The 18307-nt window shown below is 44.6% G+C and overlaps 1 protein-coding gene across 7 annotated transcripts in view; it reads right to left on the bottom strand.

The window, feature by feature from the left end:
* The window catches only part of GLT1D1 (glycosyltransferase 1 domain containing 1), a 189781-nt gene that overhangs the window by 48681 nt on the left and 122793 nt on the right, over nucleotides 1-18307 (bottom strand). The window lies entirely within an intron of this gene.

Genomic DNA, 18307 nt, shown 5'->3' with positions numbered 1-18307 from the left:
GAGAGAGTGAGAGAGAGAGAGAGAGAGAGAGAGAGAGAGAGAGTGTGTGTGTGTGTGTGTGTGTGTGTGTGTGTGTGTGTGTGTGTGTGCAGAAGCAGATTCCTACTCTTTCACCCAAAGTCTGAAGTTCAAATATGAGCCATGTGTCTTCCCCTGATCTGAGTATCATCACAGACCAACACACTTCAATTACCCAGTTTGTCATTAACTGACTGAAAAAATGTCACATCTCTCAAAAACAAAAATGACCTGAGAGTGGATTTTCTGGCTGTTAGTGGGAGAGAGGGGCTGTGAAAAATAGCCTCTCTCTCTCAGGATCCACAGGGCTCCCTGGCAAAGCAGATGCAAGCAGCTAGCCAGGGCTGGGGGCGGGGGCAGCTTTGGGGGCTGACACACATCTCTCTTGGTGCAAAGCTGACAGCCAGATTGATGGTCAGCTGCTGTGATGAGGGGGCTTCCTAACCTAGAAAAGTCCTCAAACTCACATTATCCTCCCCACCATCTAGGTAGCTGGATGCCAGAAATCCCTGCAGTTGACATTGCTTTAAGTTAAGATGCTTTAGGTCCTAAGCAGATGCAAATGTGTTCCCAGGGAAGAGTGATGTTAATCCATTATTTCTGACATGATTCAGTAAGATCGGCTGTTATTACTTTGCAAGCCTTGGAGAGGTGGCACACAGGACTGGTAAGTTTTCACAGGCGATGGGGAAGGAAGCAGGAAGGGAATGGCTTTGCCGAGGTCCCTAGTTACAAATGGGCGTATAACGTTCTGGAAATAATGAAAGAGCTTTGCTGAAAAACTAGGGATTTAGAAGAAACCCAAAGTAAAGTAGAGACAATTAAATTCAGATTTATCAACACTTGTTCAGTGAGAGAGACAAGAAGCTGTGTGTGCCGTTTTTCCCACAGAGAGAGAGAGACAGAGAGAGGGGGAAGGGAAGGGGAGAAGGAGAGAGAGAGAGACAGAGGGAGTTTCCCAGCATGGTGCCTTTGTAAGGGATCAGCAAGAATGATTTTGAAGAACTGAAAGCAGAGACTCAGTTATTTATATACCCACGTTCCTAGAAGCATTATTCACAATATTCAAAAGGCAGAAACAACCCAAGTGTCCATCAAGAGATGAGTGGATAAACAAATATGGTGTCTATCTACAACGGAACATTATTCAGCCATTAAAAGGAATGAAGGGTAATTCCCTGGTGGTCCAGTGGTTAGGACTTGGTACTTTCACTGCTGAAGGCCCAGGTTCAATCCCTGGCTGGGGAACTAAGATCCTGCAAGCCAAGTGGCATGGGCAAAAAACAAAAACGAACAAACAAAACGAAAAAGGAATGAAAATTTGATATCATGCTACAACATACGTGGGCCTTGAGAACATTATGCTTGGTAGAATAAGCCAGATACAGAAGGACAAACACTGTATCATTCCACTTACACAAGGTACCTAGAATAGGCAAATCCATAGAGACAGAAAGTAGAATAAAAGTTACTGGGGATGCAGGGGGAGGAGTGGAGAGTTATTGTTTAATGGGTTCAGAGTTTTTGTTGGGAACGATGAAACGTTTTGGGTATAGAGAGTGCATGAAGTTGAGCACGTATGAATGGTTAAATAATAAATTTTAGGCTAGGTATATTTTATCACAATTTTAAAAAAATTAACAGAATGAGATGAGATGAAAATTTTTTAAAAGAATGGTTTTGACTCCATTTTTTTCAGTCAGAGTTCTTTAGTGTAAGCAGCAGAAACTAATTTGGGCTGCTTTTTGAAAAAATTATTAATTAATTTTATTTGTGGCTGCGTTGGGTCTTTGTTGCCGCGCGTGGGCTTTCTCTAGTTGCGGCGAGCAGGGGCTACTCTTCATTGCGGTGTGCGGGCTTCTCATTGCGGTGGCTTCTCTTGTCATGGAGCACGGGCTCTAGGCGCACAGGCTTCAGTAGTTGTGGCTCGTGGGCTCAGTAGTTGTGGCTCGCGGGCTCTAGAGAGCAGGTTGAGTAGCTGTGGTGCACGGGCTTGGTTGCTCCATGGCCCCTCCACCCCCCTTACAGGTGAAGAATACAGGCAGCGCTTCTGGAATGTGCTGGTCTCCAGACAAGGTACAAAGAAAACTTAAAACAAACTGCAAAACACCCACCTGAAAGGACCAGCTGGCACCCATGTGCTACCAGCTGTGACTTGTGGAGACCAGCTGGGGGTGGGGGGAGAGAGAGAGAGAGAGAGAGAGAAAAATGACCTGAGAGTGGATTTTCTGGCTGTTAGTGGGAGAGAGGGGCTGTGAAAAATAGCCTCTCTCTCTCAGGATCCACAGGGCTCCCTGGCAAAGCAGATGCAAGCAGCTAGCCAGGGCTGGGGGCGGGGGCAGCTTTGGGGGCTGACACACATCTCTCTTGGTGCAAAGCTGACAGCCAGATTGATGGTCAGCTGCTGTGATGAGGGGGCTTCCTAACCTAGAAAAGTCCTCAAACTCACATTATCCTCCCCACCATCTAGGTAGCTGGATGCCAGAAATCCCTGCAGTTGACATTGCTTTAAGTTAAGATGCTTTAGGTCCTAAGCAGATGCAAATGTGTTCCCAGGGAAGAGTGATGTTAATCCATTATTTCTGACATGATTCAGTAAGATCGGCTGTTATTACTTTGCAAGCCTTGGAGAGGTGGCACACAGGACTGGTAAGTTTTCACAGGCGATGGGGAAGGAAGCAGGAAGGGAATGGCTTTGCCGAGGTCCCTAGTTACAAATGGGCGTATAACGTTCTGGAAATAATGAAAGAGCTTTGCTGAAAAACTAGGGATTTAGAAGAAACCCAAAGTAAAGTAGAGACAATTAAATTCAGATTTATCAACACTTGTTCAGTGAGAGAGACAAGAAGCTGTGTGTGCCGTTTTTCCCACAGAGAGAGAGAGACAGAGAGAGGGGGAAGGGAAGGGGAGAAGGAGAGAGAGAGAGACAGAGGGAGTTTCCCAGCATGGTGCCTTTGTAAGGGATCAGCAAGAATGATTTTGAAGAACTGAAAGCAGAGACTCAGTTATTTATATACCCACGTTCCTAGAAGCATTATTCACAATATTCAAAAGGCAGAAACAACCCAAGTGTCCATCAAGAGATGAGTGGATAAACAAATATGGTGTCTATCTACAACGGAACATTATTCAGCCATTAAAAGGAATGAAGGGTAATTCCCTGGTGGTCCAGTGGTTAGGACTTGGTACTTTCACTGCTGAAGGCCCAGGTTCAATCCCTGGCTGGGGAACTAAGATCCTGCAAGCCAAGTGGCATGGGCAAAAAACAAAAACGAACAAACAAAACGAAAAAGGAATGAAAATTTGATATCATGCTACAACATACGTGGGCCTTGAGAACATTATGCTTGGTAGAATAAGCCAGATACAGAAGGACAAACACTGTATCATTCCACTTACACAAGGTACCTAGAATAGGCAAATCCATAGAGACAGAAAGTAGAATAAAAGTTACTGGGGATGCAGGGGGAGGAGTGGAGAGTTATTGTTTAATGGGTTCAGAGTTTTTGTTGGGAACGATGAAACGTTTTGGGTATAGAGAGTGCATGAAGTTGAGCACGTATGAATGGTTAAATAATAAATTTTAGGCTAGGTATATTTTATCACAATTTTAAAAAAATTAACAGAATGAGATGAGATGAAAATTTTTTAAAAGAATGGTTTTGACTCCATTTTTTTCAGTCAGAGTTCTTTAGTGTAAGCAGCAGAAACTAATTTGGGCTGCTTTTTGAAAAAATTATTAATTAATTTTATTTGTGGCTGCGTTGGGTCTTTGTTGCCGCGCGTGGGCTTTCTCTAGTTGCGGCGAGCAGGGGCTACTCTTCATTGCGGTGTGCGGGCTTCTCATTGCGGTGGCTTCTCTTGTCATGGAGCACGGGCTCTAGGCGCACAGGCTTCAGTAGTTGTGGCTCGTGGGCTCAGTAGTTGTGGCTCGCGGGCTCTAGAGAGCAGGTTGAGTAGCTGTGGTGCACGGGCTTGGTTGCTCCATGGCATGTGGGATCTTCCTGGACCAGGGCTCGAACCCGTGTCCCCTGGCATTGCAGGCGGATTCTTAACCACTGCGCCACCAGGGGGGGGTGGTCCCTGCTTTTTTTTTTTTAGTGGAGGAATAATGAAGTCCAAAGACTGAGCAGCCAAAAATATTTCTTGGAATGATTTCATTTGGTGCATCCAGTTGCCACAGTTTATACCTGTATATACTTGTCTCCTGACATCTGTCACAGTCCATAGGTTTCCCCACCCAGACGGCACCCCAGGCAGACATGGCACAACTTCCTTCTGAATAGTTTTCAGCAGCCTTCGGTTGTGGTGACATCTCAAAGGGAAAGAATACTTTGGGACAGTCATTTCTAAATTTTAACCCAGGGCTTGCAGACTGCACGCTTGCTGAGTACTCCACATCTGCTTGTGTTTCAGAACATGAACTCGCCATTTCTGTCTTGCAGGAAACTTTTAGGGCCCTGGCTCTCACGGGTATGACTTGCACTTGACCACGGATTTGTAAATACCTTCGCAACCTATTGTACTTATCAGATCACTTTCCATTCTGCCTGAATTCACACCGACACTGGTTGCTGATACTAAGAAACTTGGGACTATTTGCTTCTGTATTCGAAAAATAAAGGGATATGTTTCTGTATTTCAGAAACAAAATAGATATCAGAAGATAGAAGCCCCAAGGCAGGCTGTGTGAAGGATTTCCTGTGTGACCTCAGGCAAGTCACTTTACCCCTCTGAGCCTGTCAGTCAAATGAGGAGTTTGCCTTCTCTGATTGTAACCTTAAGAATGTTCCCTACAATGATTTCCTTTCCTGACTGTCCCCTGGGCATATCATGCTTTCCCCCAAAGGTTACAGTTTTTCTCCACCATGTGCTCCTTGCCGATGAAAGCAATGACTTGCCACCGAGGGAAACGACCTCTTGTATCATCTCAAAAACCTCAGACAAAATAATTTAGAATGTCCATTGCACAGATGAGGACGATGGGGCTCAGAAAGGTTAGGTAACCTGTCCCAGGTCAGGCACTTGGAGATGCTGAGGCTGGGACTCAAACATAAGTTTATCATCTTCTTAATCTGCGGTCCCTGCTTCCTCCAAGGACGGGGAGCCATTGGGTTGAGTTCCTCCTGGTTCGGGCCATAAAGCGTCTCCTGAATGGTCACTGTCACTCCTCAGTCCTCCTGTCTCCTGTTGTCGGTTTTGCCAAAGGGATGTGCTACAACCTGCAATTCCTAAAATCGTAGGACAGCGTCGACGTTGACTCGGTTCCTGCCCCTCGCCAGGGAGAGTACGAAGGGTTCTCTTCATCCTCAGACACCCACAACCCCGAAATCCAAAAACTGCATCTCAAAATCCAGAAACGGTTCTCACAGGTTTGCAGCAAAACCCTGTGCTGGTCAAATAATGAGGAACTCCGTAAAGTGCTTATCTAGCACATTTACATAACTCTTGTACGCGTTTTGCGGCATAAGTATTAAACAATTTTATTATGGGGTGCTCCCCCAGGGGTGGGCAACACCGAGTATGTTACTATATATACACCCCTATCTAACTGAATATACACGACACGCATTCTCTCTGCCTCTGTCTGTCTGTCTGTCTCTCTCTCTCTATATATATATACACACTCTCTCTCTCTATGTATAGATAAATAAAAAGACAAAGGGAGAGAGAGAGGGAATGTATATGCCATACATAGAGAGCATATTAATTTATATTAGGGGAGAGAGAAAAAGGGTGTATGTAGTCAATATATAAGTATATATGTATATAGTCATATAATATATAACATATAAATGTTCTCTATATATTCTCTATATAAATATTTTACATATTATTCCATATTATGTATTATATATCTATATTATATATTAGAGAGTGTATATAGTGTACATCTGTATACACAGATAGGTAGGCAAATAGATAGATAGGTAAAGATGGATGGCTATAGATATATAGATGGATGGATGGTAGACAGAATAGATAGATGATAGATAGATAGATAATAAAGACAGAGAGTGTGTGTGTGTGTGTGTGTGTGTGTGTGTGTATGTGTGTGTGCGTGTGAAACTCGGAAATTTCTAAACCCTGAAGCTCAACTGAGCACCGAAGGATTGGGACGAAGAATTGTGGATCTGTGGTAGGTTGTATAGTTGTTTAAAATAGTCGCTCCTCTTGGGGGCTTCCCTGGGGGCGCAGTGGTGGAGAGTCCGCCTGCCGATGCAGGGGAACCGGGTTCGTGCCCCGGTCCGGGAGGATCCCACGTGCCGCGGAGCGGCTGGGCCCGTGAGCCTGCCCCGGTCCGGGAAGATCCCACATGCCGTGGAGCGGCTGGGCCCGTGAGCCATGGCCGCTGTGCCTGCGCGCCCGGAGCCTGTGCACCGCAGCGGGAGAGGCCACAACAGTGAGAGGCCCGCGTACCGCAAAAAAAAAAAAAAAAAAAAGTCGCCCCTGTTCCTCCGTTAAGGCCCAGTCTCTGTGGGAGAATCATGATGTCAAGCAAAACCACTGACTTGCTTTAGCCAGTGGGATGTGAGCGGACGTGCCTTTCGTTACTTCCCAGAAGAAGTTTTAAGTGTTGTTGAACGGTCCTCACCTTTTTTTTTTTCTTCGGCCACAAAAGTGGCAGCATCACATCTGGGAGCCATTCTATCACGATCGACGTACGACGTGGGCCTGAAATGAACCTCAGTGGTTGCCAGTCTCTGAGATCTGAGGGTCATTTGCGACTGGGAAAAATCAGCCTCTGCTGGCCAGTCGAGGACCCACTTTACAGGCTCCGCTTCACACGTACGAGGTAACAGAGGGCCTGCCCACAGCCCCAGAGCTGGTCATTGGCGGTGCCTGACCTCAGATCTGGGGGATCTGACCCCCGACGGTACTCTCTTGACCCTCACAATCGACCTCCTCTCTCCCAGGCCATTTATTCCGACAGATGACTTCTCTCCTGGGGGATCCAAATGCCCAGGTTCTATTTCTCTTCAGACAGGCCCCAGTTTCTGAGAAAGCTCTCTTGCATGATCTCAGCTTTTTTTTTTTTTTTTTTTTTTTTTTTCATTTCCACGGAAGCCAGCCTGTGTGCTGCCTTCTGACCGGCAAGACTCCCGGGGTCTCATCAGAGCTGGGTCTAACAAGGGAAGCTTTTCCACAGAGCGCTGATTGATTTTCTTCCCTCCTGAGGCGGGAGCTGTGTGGGTCAGAAGAACTCGCCCTGCTCTCCTGATGACAAGTTATGCCTCTTCGGCTCCCCAAAGGACAAGTGAGTCCCCAGTTCATGTGTAAAGGCTGCTGCAGGAGTGTTCTGTCCCGAAGCCATAAACACAGCACAGGGTGTACCTTATTGTCATGCGGGCGGAAGGCCAACTCCTGCTTTAACCGTAAACTCTCCTGATATCCCCAAAGGAGATAATTATGGTGCTTAAGGGAACTTTTGGCCTTGCTAAAAATACTTAGCAACGTTTGCATGGCAAGGAAGGCACTAACAGGTGATCCAGGAAAGATTCTGGAGCCAGCATTTACTAATTCATCAGGGAACCCTCCTGGCTGCCTGGCTGTGTCCCCCTTTGAAGTGCCTTCCTTCCTCCTGTATCATGGTCCTCCTTGACCCCACACCCCTGCTTTCTGACGCTAGCGAGCTTAGGTGAACTCAGTCCTACCCAGCAGTGTGGAAAAAGCAAGGAGATAAAGCTGTTTAGTTCAGCGGCTGTGGCAGATGCTGCTAAGGGTTCACCAAAACCCAATTTCCTTTCCCCTTGGGAACACAGCTAAACTGAATTTCCCAGTGTCCCTTGCAGTGGAATAAAGCAAATGCCTGAGATTTGGTCAATGCAGTGTGGGTGGAAATGATACCTGCCAATTAAGGTCTGGACCATAGAAAGCCTCTGGATAGGCTCTCTCCCCATCCACCAGCCTAATGAAGAAGCCCTACAGGAGGGCAGAGCCACAAGATGGAAAGAACCTGGCTTCCTGAGTCACCACGTGGAAGGAAGCCCACTATACCCATGCCCTGAACTATTACAGGGACAGAAAACAAACCGTGTTAGCCACTGTTGACATCAGTTAACCCAGCCTGACTAATACGATAGCCCCGACCCAGTGTTTCCCCCTACTCAGATTCTAGGTGTCTCCAACTGGGTCATCCAGGAATCCCCCGAAGAGCCCATGTTGAAGTACTACTCCTCTAAGCTAAGCCAGCTACACATGACGTACTCCTACCTTACACACATCTTCCACCTGCTAATTCTATGCTGTACCCTCTCATTGCAATAAACTGTAACCATGAGTATAACAGCTTTGATGAGTTCTGGGAGTTCTTCTAGTGAATCTAGAACTTGAGGGTGGTCTTGAGGAACCCCCCAGACTGCAGGGAGGTAAAGGTATTCTAATGAAAGACCCGGTACGGGAAAACCAGGTCTTTCATTAGAGACTTGAAAATATGCCATTTGTGAACAGAAAGTTCACAGGGAAAAAAAATTACTCTCACACATATGGGAAAAGGTTCAGCTTGACTCCATAGTATCAGAAGTATAGATGAGAAGCAGATTGAGATATTATGTTTCAACCTAGCAGGTTGGCAACAAATCGCAAAGCATGGCAACACGCTGTGTTGGCGAGGCTGAGGGAGAGCAGATGCTCCTATGTAGACGGCGAAAGCGTAAACCGATACAAGCTCCATGTGGATTAGTTTGGCAACGTGCACCAAAATTACAAATGCACGTACCTTTGACCCGTCTACTCTGTCGCTGTGAATATATCCCACCCGTACATGCGCAAATTCAGGAATACATGTACACAAGAGTATTCACTGCTGCATCGCAGAAGACTGAATGGTGATAGCACAAGATTGAAACCAGCCCACACGTCTATTAACGAGGAGCTGGTTGGATAAATTACTTTATACTATCCAATAAAGTATAAAATCGAACACCGTGCATCTGAAAAAAAAAAAAAAAAAGGAAAGAGAAACACGTGTAGTGATGTAGACAGAGACACATTTCCGTGAAAAAAAAGCAAGTTACAGAACAGTATGTATAGCAGACAACTATTTTTATGAAAAAGTGGGGAAAGTATGAATATATTCTGTATTTGCTTCTGCTTGCACAAAGATGCTCTGTAATAATACACAATTAATTAATGAAATAATGACCTGTTTGGGGTGAAAGGAGGAAGGGGAACAGGGATATTATTTTTATACCATGTAAATGTATTGCTAATTTAAGGGGTTAGATTTTAAAACAGAAAAATACTGCTTAGGGCTTCCCTGGTGGCACAGTGGTTAGGAATCCGGTTGCCAATGCAGGGAACATGGGTTCGATCCCTGGTCCGGGAAGATTCCACACGCCGCGGAGCCACTAAGCCCGTGCACCACAACTACTGAGCCTGCGCTCTAGAGCCCATGAGCCACAACTACTGAAGCCTACGTGCCTAGAGCCCGTGCTCCGCAACAAAGAGCAGCCCCCGCTCGCCACAACTAGAGAAAGCCTGCACGGAGCAACGAGGACCCAACGCAGCCAAAAATAAATAAATAAATAAATTAATTAATTAACTAATTAGGAAAAAAAGGAACCTACTGTAGAGCACAGGGAACTCTATTCCGTACTCTGTAGTGACCTAGATGGGAAAAGAATCTAAAAAAGAGTGGATATAGGTATATAAATAACTGACTGACTTTGCTGCACAGCAGAAACTAACACAACATTGTAAATCAACTCGACTCCAATTTTTAAAATTTTAGAAACATAAAAGAGGCAAGGATCTGGAAAAGAAAGTTGGTTTAGAAATAAAAAAAACTATTTATTTGACTTAAAAATAAATAAATAAAGGGAAGCACAAGGAATTTTCTGTATCCTGATCCCTGGTGCTAATTCCGTGAATCCATACATTGCTAAAATTCAGGGGACGCTACACAAAAAGGAAGCCAACTTTATTCTTGTCCATTTTGAAGAATTAAATTTATTTTAAACATCATCACTCTTGCACAAATGCTATCCTGACTACCCATGCACCATGAGAGGGAAGCTAGAGTGCCCTTTAAGGAGAGGAATTTCCTAGTCACTAGGTATCACATCCTTACTTGTAATATTTTCTGCCAACCCTGCACTCCAACGTGGCTCTACCTGTGGGATTTTCTTAAGGGCAACATAGCCCTAGACATGTTTCCTACCATGGGGTCGATGGAAAACCTCCACACAGAATTGAAAATCCATATTCTAGGACTCTTACAATGTCCCCAATCTATATTCCAAACCGCTGTCCTTTATTTTCACTGGTCTAAATTCACAGCACAGGAACAGGGTGGGAGATAAAGCAGTAAAAGGGAATTCGAGCAGAAGTTTTAAAACTCACATACCTACAGGGAACAGAAATTAATAAAGATCATAATGATAAGGATAGCAAACACTCACATAGCGCGTTCAAGGTGCCAAGCACTGGACAAATCACTCTGCATGTCATAAGTTACTGGATTCTCACAACAAACCTGTATAGTAAGTTACCTTCACATTCCCATTTTACAGATGAGGAAACCGAGGCATAAAGAGATTGAGAAGTAGACCTGCTATTACAGCTAGAAAACGGCGCATCCGGGGCTCAGTTCAGAGCAGTCTGGCTGCAGAGGGAGGACCTTAAACGTGTGCAGTCAGCCAGGAGCTAGAATCCTGACATTCCAGCGTGATCCAGTTTGGTTTTCAACACTGCAGCTGACAACAGGAGTCAGAACCAAGCGGCGAGGATGCAAGCATGCATATGCCCCAGAAGCAGCAGCCGAGAGTCACCGCAGCACATCGCTGCCCTTGGGGAAGGCACACCCAGCATCAACAGATGTCTCATTTTCCGGAAAGAGGCCCAAACTGGGATTTCTTTATGAAATGTCCCAATTTTAAAGTATTGACTCAGTTTGGCTTTAATAACTGTATAGATCACGTTACTACCTCTGAGTCAGAACTAGTTAAGACAATTTGATGCTTGAAAAGGTTGACCCTAAGGTGGCCAGCTTCTTTGTGATTCTTTTAGATCCAGCCTGAAGAGCCCACCCAAGTTCACTCTGTTTTGTTTATCTATTATTGCATAACAAAACCACACCAAACGTCAGTGACTTGGAATGAAAATGGATGGCTTATTTTTTACTATTATGTATTGTTATTATTAATTGTAATACATGATACAGTTTATGAATTATAATTTATTGTAATGACTTGTTAGTTATTAGCATTGTTGCTCAGGAAGCTGTGGCCCTGCCGATCTAAGCCACGCTCGCTGACTGTGGCTGAGCTCGCCCATGCATCTGTGGTCACAGCTGTGGGCCGGATGGTCTAGGGCGGCCTCAGCTTCAGTGGCTCTTCTCTGTCCCACCAAGGCTCTCAAGCTCCAGCAGGCTAGCCTGGGCTTATTTACCTAGCGGTTCTGCAGGTTTCTAAGAAAACGATCAAAAGCAGGCAACACTTCTTGGGTCCAGACTCGGGACTCATAAGACACTGCTTCTGTTGCATTCTATTGGCCAAAGCAAGTCAAAAGGCCAGACTGATTCCCACCCAGGGGTAGGAAAATAGACTCTCGATGAGTATTGGCAAGACACTGGGGTCAACTTTGCAGCCCTCCTACCTCCTCTTTCCGGGCTCCTCTCCTAAATCATTGCTGATTGTTTTAGTGAAAGACAGTGTAGAAAAACAACAAGTAGCCTATTAAGGGGCTTCCCTGGCGGTCCAGTGGTTAAGACTCTGAGCTTCCACTGCAGGGGGCATGGGTTCAATCCCTGGTTGGGGAACTAAGATCCTGCATGCTGCGCGGTACGGCCAAAGAATAAAAAATAAATAAAAATTTAAAAAAAGAAGAGCTATTAAGTGAAATGGTTTATTGACACCTGATAAATTCCAGCTGTTCAGGCCCAATTTTAATCTTTGTTCCTATTCTCAGGGAAAGAGTCTTCTAAAGAAGCTGAAATTAGGAGCCCAACACCACTGGGAGTTAATTCTATAGATAGCACTCCTTGAAAATAATGAAAAAACTGAATAGGTTTAACTAAAATAAAAGTTCAGTAATACATTAACACCATAACCCTCCAGAGAAAGCTTTTACTACCTTCTGCCTAGAACGTGTAGATTTATATTAACGTAATAAAACAGGACCTGAAACAAAGGAAGAACTATATAAGTGCAAGCTATCACTATCATCACTCATGAATTCCACAGAATCTTACTAAGAACCTACTTAGTGCAAGATGGCACAAATGTGCACTGTAGTGAGACAGGCTGGGAGCTGGGACCCTTTGCTGCAGTGCTTGCACCTAGACAAATGTCTCCTCAAGCAATAAAATACAAAGAAGTTATAAGGGACTAAAAATTACTGCACGCATGCACAGCTGGGGCAAGTTATGGACAACAAGATACAAAAAGACCAAAAAAAAAAAAAAAAAACCCAACCGTCGCTTCTGAAGAGCTGGGAGCAAAAACAGGGCACTGCACATGCGCCCTGCACACAACACCACAAAGGGGTGGGCAGACCACCTGTTGCTCAGGAAGCTGTGGCCCTGCCGATCTAAGCCACGCTCGCTGACTGTGGCTGAGCTCGCCCATGCATCTGTGGTCACAGCTGTGGGCCGGATGGTCTAGGGCGGCCTCAGCTTCAGTGGCTCTTCTCTGTCCCACCAAGGCTCTCAAGCTCCAGCAGGCTAGCCTGGGCTTATTTACCTAGCGGTTCTGCAGGTTTCTAAGAAAACGATCAAAAGCAGGCAACACTTCTTGGGTCCAGACTCGGGACTCATAAGACACTGCTTCTGTTGCATTCTATTGGCCAAAGCAAGTCAAAAGGCCAGACTGATTCCCACCCAGGGGTAGGAAAATAGACTCTCGATGAGTATTGGCAAGACACTGGGGTCAACTTTGCAGCCCTCCTACCTCCTCTTTCCGGGCTCCTCTCCTAAATCATTGCTGATTGTTTTAGTGAAAGACAGTGTAGAAAAACAACAAGTAGCCTATTAAGGGGCTTCCCTGGCGGTCCAGTGGTTAAGACTCTGAGCTTCCACTGCAGGGGGCATGGGTTCAATCCCTGGTTGGGGAACTAAGATCCTGCATGCTGCGCGGTACGGCCAAAGAATAAAAAATAAATAAAAATTTAAAAAAAGAAGAGCTATTAAGTGAAATGGTTTATTGACACCTGATAAATTCCAGCTGTTCAGGCCCAATTTTAATCTTTGTTCCTATTCTCAGGGAAAGAGTCTTCTAAAGAAGCTGAAATTAGGAGCCCAACACCACTGGGAGTTAATTCTATAGATAGCACTCCTTGAAAATAATGAAAAAACTGAATAGGTTTAACTAAAATAAAAGTTCAGTAATACATTAACACCATAACCCTCCAGAGAAAGCTTTTACTACCTTCTGCCTAGAACGTGTAGATTTATATTAACGTAATAAAACAGGACCTGAAACAAAGGAAGAACTATATAAGTGCAAGCTATCACTATCATCACTCATGAATTCCACAGAATCTTACTAAGAACCTACTTAGTGCAAGATGGCACAAATGTGCACTGTAGTGAGACAGGCTGGGAGCTGGGACCCTTTGCTGCAGTGCTTGCACCTAGACAAATGTCTCCTCAAGCAATAAAATACAAAGAAGTTATAAGGGACTAAAAATTACTGCACGCATGCACAGCTGGGGCAAGTTATGGACAACAAGATACAAAAAAACCAAAAAAAAAAAAAAAAAACCCAACCGTCGCTTCTGAAGAGCTGGGAGCAAAAACAGGGCACTGCACATGCGCCCTGCACACAACACCACAAAGGGGTGGGCAGACCACCTAAGCCACCCCTCCGGCCTGACCCCTGGACACACCCCTACCCTCACCCCATAGAAGGAACGGGCTCCCCCTGCCTCGGGAGCCAGGAAGGAACCTGTTACTGGCTCTCGCTCCCCCCAGCTGCAGCAGGGGCCCCAACAACGCCTTGCCTGAATTTCTTCTCTGGCCTCTGATCAATTGGTATCGATTGGGGAAGGCCCAGAGCCCTGGTCAGTATCAGTAGGATTTAATCAATGTTCTCTGAGTAGTAATTAGCTGATCACTTTGCCACCTGATTCTCAAAATGACACATTCATAGGACGGACCTGGAATAAACGGATTTGCAGAAGCCAGGAATGTGGATTAATCAGATTAGCTCTATGTTTCTGTCCCCTCCCCCAACTCTCAATTTAGATGTTGTAGTAAATGGAATATGACCCACCCCCCAACCAAAGTTAGTCCACATCCTAATCCGTGGAGCCTGTGGATTTGTTACCTTTTATAGCAAAGGAGACTTTGCAGGTATGATTCAGTTAAGGGTCCTGAGATGGGGAGAAGCTCCTGGATCATCCAGGTGGGTTCAGTGTCATCACAAATTCTTACAAGAGGGAAACGGAAGAGTCATAGCGAGAGATGTGAGGACAGAAGCAGAGAGCAGAGAGTGAGATTTGAAGATATTATGCTGTGGGCTTTGAAGATGGAGGAGGGGGCCATGAGCCCCTCCCATGCTATATGTACCCCCATGTTTATTGCAGCTTTATTTACAATAGCCGAGATATGCAAGCAACCTAAGTGTCCATCGATAGATGCATAGGTAAAGAAGGTGTGAGATACACACACACACACACACACACACACACACACACACACACACACACAATGGAATACTACTCCACCATAAAAAGATGAAATCTTACCATTTGGGACAGCATGGATGGACCTTGAGGGCATTATGCTAAATGAAATAAGTCAGATGGAGAAAGACAAATACCATATGATTTCACTCATGTGCAGACTATAAAAGGAAAAGAAAAGACAAGAAAAGGAAAAAAAGAAAAGAAAAGGGAAAGAAACAAACCAAACAAAAACAAACACACAGATACAGAGAACAGAGTAGTAGTTATCCGAGGGGAAGGGGCGGGGTAGGGGAGGGCAAAATGGGTAAAGGGGGTCAACGGTGTGGTGACAGATGGAAACTAAACTTTTGGTCTATTGAGTAACTCCCCAGTTTCTCTCTTTTCAGGATCTTATTTCCCCGACCAGGGATTGAACCCAGGCCCCCTGCAGTGAAAGCACCGAGTCCTAACCACTGGACCACCGGGGAATTCCTGGAAACTAAACTTTCGGTGGTGAGCACTCTGCAGTGTATACAGAAGTGAAAATATAATGTTGTATGTGGGAAACGTATATAATGTTATAAACGGTGTGACCTTGATAAAGTGTTCCAAATTCCAAAAAAATAAAACTGCCTTGATTCCTAGGGAACTTCAAACATATTTTTAAAAAATATTTATTTATTTATTTGGCTGCACCAGGTCTTAGTTGCGGCATGTGGGATCTAGTTCCCCCACCAGGAATCAAACCCGGGCCCCCTGCATTGGGAGCGTGGAGTCTTACCCACTGGACCACCAGGGAAGTCCCCCTTCAAACATATTTTTAAAACGTCCGCTTAAAAGACATAGTAGCTGGTGTCCATGTAACATATTTCCATTTCATATTGAATCCAAAGAGAGGGGAAGAAAGATAGCTTCTATAAGCTGATGGGCAACATTTCTCTGTGAAAGTCTTAGAGATACGTGTGCATGTGTGTGCATGTCAGGGTATGTTTGCACACATAAATTTTGATGGATCACTTAACCTTCGATTAAAGTGACTGCTTCTCATTTTATTTCCCCAGGGCTCCAGTGATAATTTGGGCCTTTCTGTGGCACAAGTCATCTCTGAAAATGGTTCAGACCCCATCAGATGTCAGCTAATGCTTGATTAAATTAAGCTTAAACGATAAAATAACCTTTATCTAGAAAGGTGATTATGCAAGTCAAAGATGTGTCATGTAAAGGGATAGAAATGACATTGGTTCCCATCTCCCTAAAGGCTTGGTAGGTCTAGAAATAGGTCCTTATGCCCGGGAATGTGAGGAATGTGGCCCTCTAGAAGATAGCCCCCTGTGAGGGTAGGATGCTTGCCCTTCTTGGTTTCTAGGCCAAATTCCCCAATGTCTACAACAGTGTCTGATCCATAATAAATGGTCAAAGGTTATTTGTTGAGTGAACAGATAATGGATAAATGCGTGAACCCCATCCGAGGCAAACCGGGATGAGATCAGAATGGATTGTAGTTGAAGGCATGGAGATAATAACCAAGTGTCCATCGTGAAAGAACAAATCACGAAAAGACATACTCACAAATCAATTAAGAGGGAAGTGGTAAATAATGGCTCTTAAGAGCGTGCTTCAAGAATTTTGCCCTGACCATGCAGTTGGGCACCTAGATAGAGCTGTCAACTTTCTAACGACTGGCTTCCATCCAACCCGAAAGAACAGAAGAAAGCGGAATACTTTCCAGAATGATGAAATTACACTGGACAACTTAATGAAAAATTCTTGGTTCCCACTGAGGCATTAAATGGTTCGTTTCCACATGGAAGCCTCCGTGGCTTGTGACAAGCTCTTGACAAACTGTTTCTTTATTTTTTCATGGAAGTGTTACGGGCGATAAAGATTAACCAAAAAGATTTTCCCCAACTGCAGCCTTGTTGTTTGAGCTTCACTGCTCACCAGTGAAGACTCAGCCAGAGGCAGGACAAGAAAGTCCAAAGATGGATGATGTTTTCCCATCCAATGATAATGAGGTATTAATTATATGTTTCTGAGTTGATTCGTGCTATAAACTGCTCATATAGAAAGAGGGCTAGTTTCTTTTTTCCGGTGTAGTTCACCACCACTGCCTTCTACCAGGAAAAATAAAGCCCCTTCTTTGGAGGTTTTCAAATTCTAATAACTGAGGTTATGAAATAATGAGAGATTAGCTCTGCGAGCTCAGAAATCATCCACGTTTGGCTAATTCGTCGCTCCTGGGCTGGTCATTAAATCTTGAGATGACTCTGGCTACCTTTGAATTGAAGCTGGCATCCTGAATGCCTGCAGTGAATCCACTGAGCACACTTGCTACCAAATGTCAAGATTTCACAGGGTAGGGTCTTAGGTGGACTTGACACGCTGACAATCTGACAGTCACAGAACGGTTAATTTGAATTAGGTTAATTTCAACATTGGCCATACTGATGCTTTACACACCACCCCCGAGTTAACTGTAAAGTTGACTTCAATTCTCCTCCTTAAACCTTCTCAGGGGCTTCCCTGGTGGCGCAGTGGTTAAGAATCTGCCTACCCATGCAAGGGACACGGGTTCGAGCCCTGGCCCGGGAAGATCCCACATGCCGCGGAGCAACTAAGCCCGTGCGCCACAACTACTGAGCCTGAGTTCTAGAGCCTGCGAGCCACAACTACTGAGCTCACGTGCCACAACTACTGAAGCCTGTGTGCCTAGAGCCCGTGCTCCGCAACAAGAGAGGCCACGACAATGAGAAGCCCGCGCACCGCAACGAAGAGTAGCCCCCGCTCTCCGCAACTAGAGAAAGCCCGCGCAGCAGCGAAGACCCAACGCAGCCAAAAAAAAAACAAACATCAAAAAAAAAAAAAAAAAAAAAAAACCTTCTCAGATTAAAGTCAGGTGCTGGTCTGGGTATGAAATAAACATTTCCACTTTCAGCCCTAGGGCACCGTATTTGAAGTGTGTCCTTCCTCTGCGTCCAACTCCCCCTTCGCTACCATTTTATTAACTACTTCCAAGAAAACTGAAATACAGCCTTAAGCCAGAGGCCCATGAAATATTTAAATGAAACATAGTTTTTGTTCTCGATGAAGATTTTTAAGACTCCTTCTTGAAGAGATAGCTCCAGTGAGACATCTAAGAAAAAGAGGGAACGATGCCCTTCGTTTTATGTCGTGGCCTCAGCTAGTTTGTTCCAGAAATCACATGTTACCATCTCAGATTAGGGTTTGGATCTAATGGGAACTGCAGACATAGTCACTGAGGGATGGAGATGTCAGGGCTTAGCGATTATTTTTCCTGCTTCATCTCTTTTATTATTTAAAAAAATATCATTTTTAACCTACAAAAATAACGTATGGTCAGTTTGGGAAATTTGAAGGCCACAGAAAAAACACATAAGAAAATAAATGTTCACCCTATTAACCTCAACACCCAAATACACGTGTGTGAACCATTACATTACAGGTTCTGGTTTATGCACATATGTGTGTAAGTTTTAATAAAACTGAGATCATACCCCACACACTAGGGTGCCTATGTTTCCTTGCCAAGTCATATCATTTATACTGTAAGTTCTAAAGGCTGCACACTAGTCCATGTAAAAACTATCCAATAACTTAATTAACCAATCCATTATTTCTGAATATTTGCATGGTTTGAAATCATTGGCCATTATAATTAACA

Source organism: Physeter macrocephalus, chromosome 19 (assembly GCF_002837175.3).
Source record: "Physeter macrocephalus isolate SW-GA chromosome 19, ASM283717v5, whole genome shotgun sequence".
Lineage (NCBI taxonomy): Eukaryota > Metazoa > Chordata > Mammalia > Artiodactyla > Physeteridae > Physeter > Physeter macrocephalus.
Note: the sequence above shows the minus strand (reverse complement) of the source record. Positions and strands in the feature narration are given on the sequence as shown.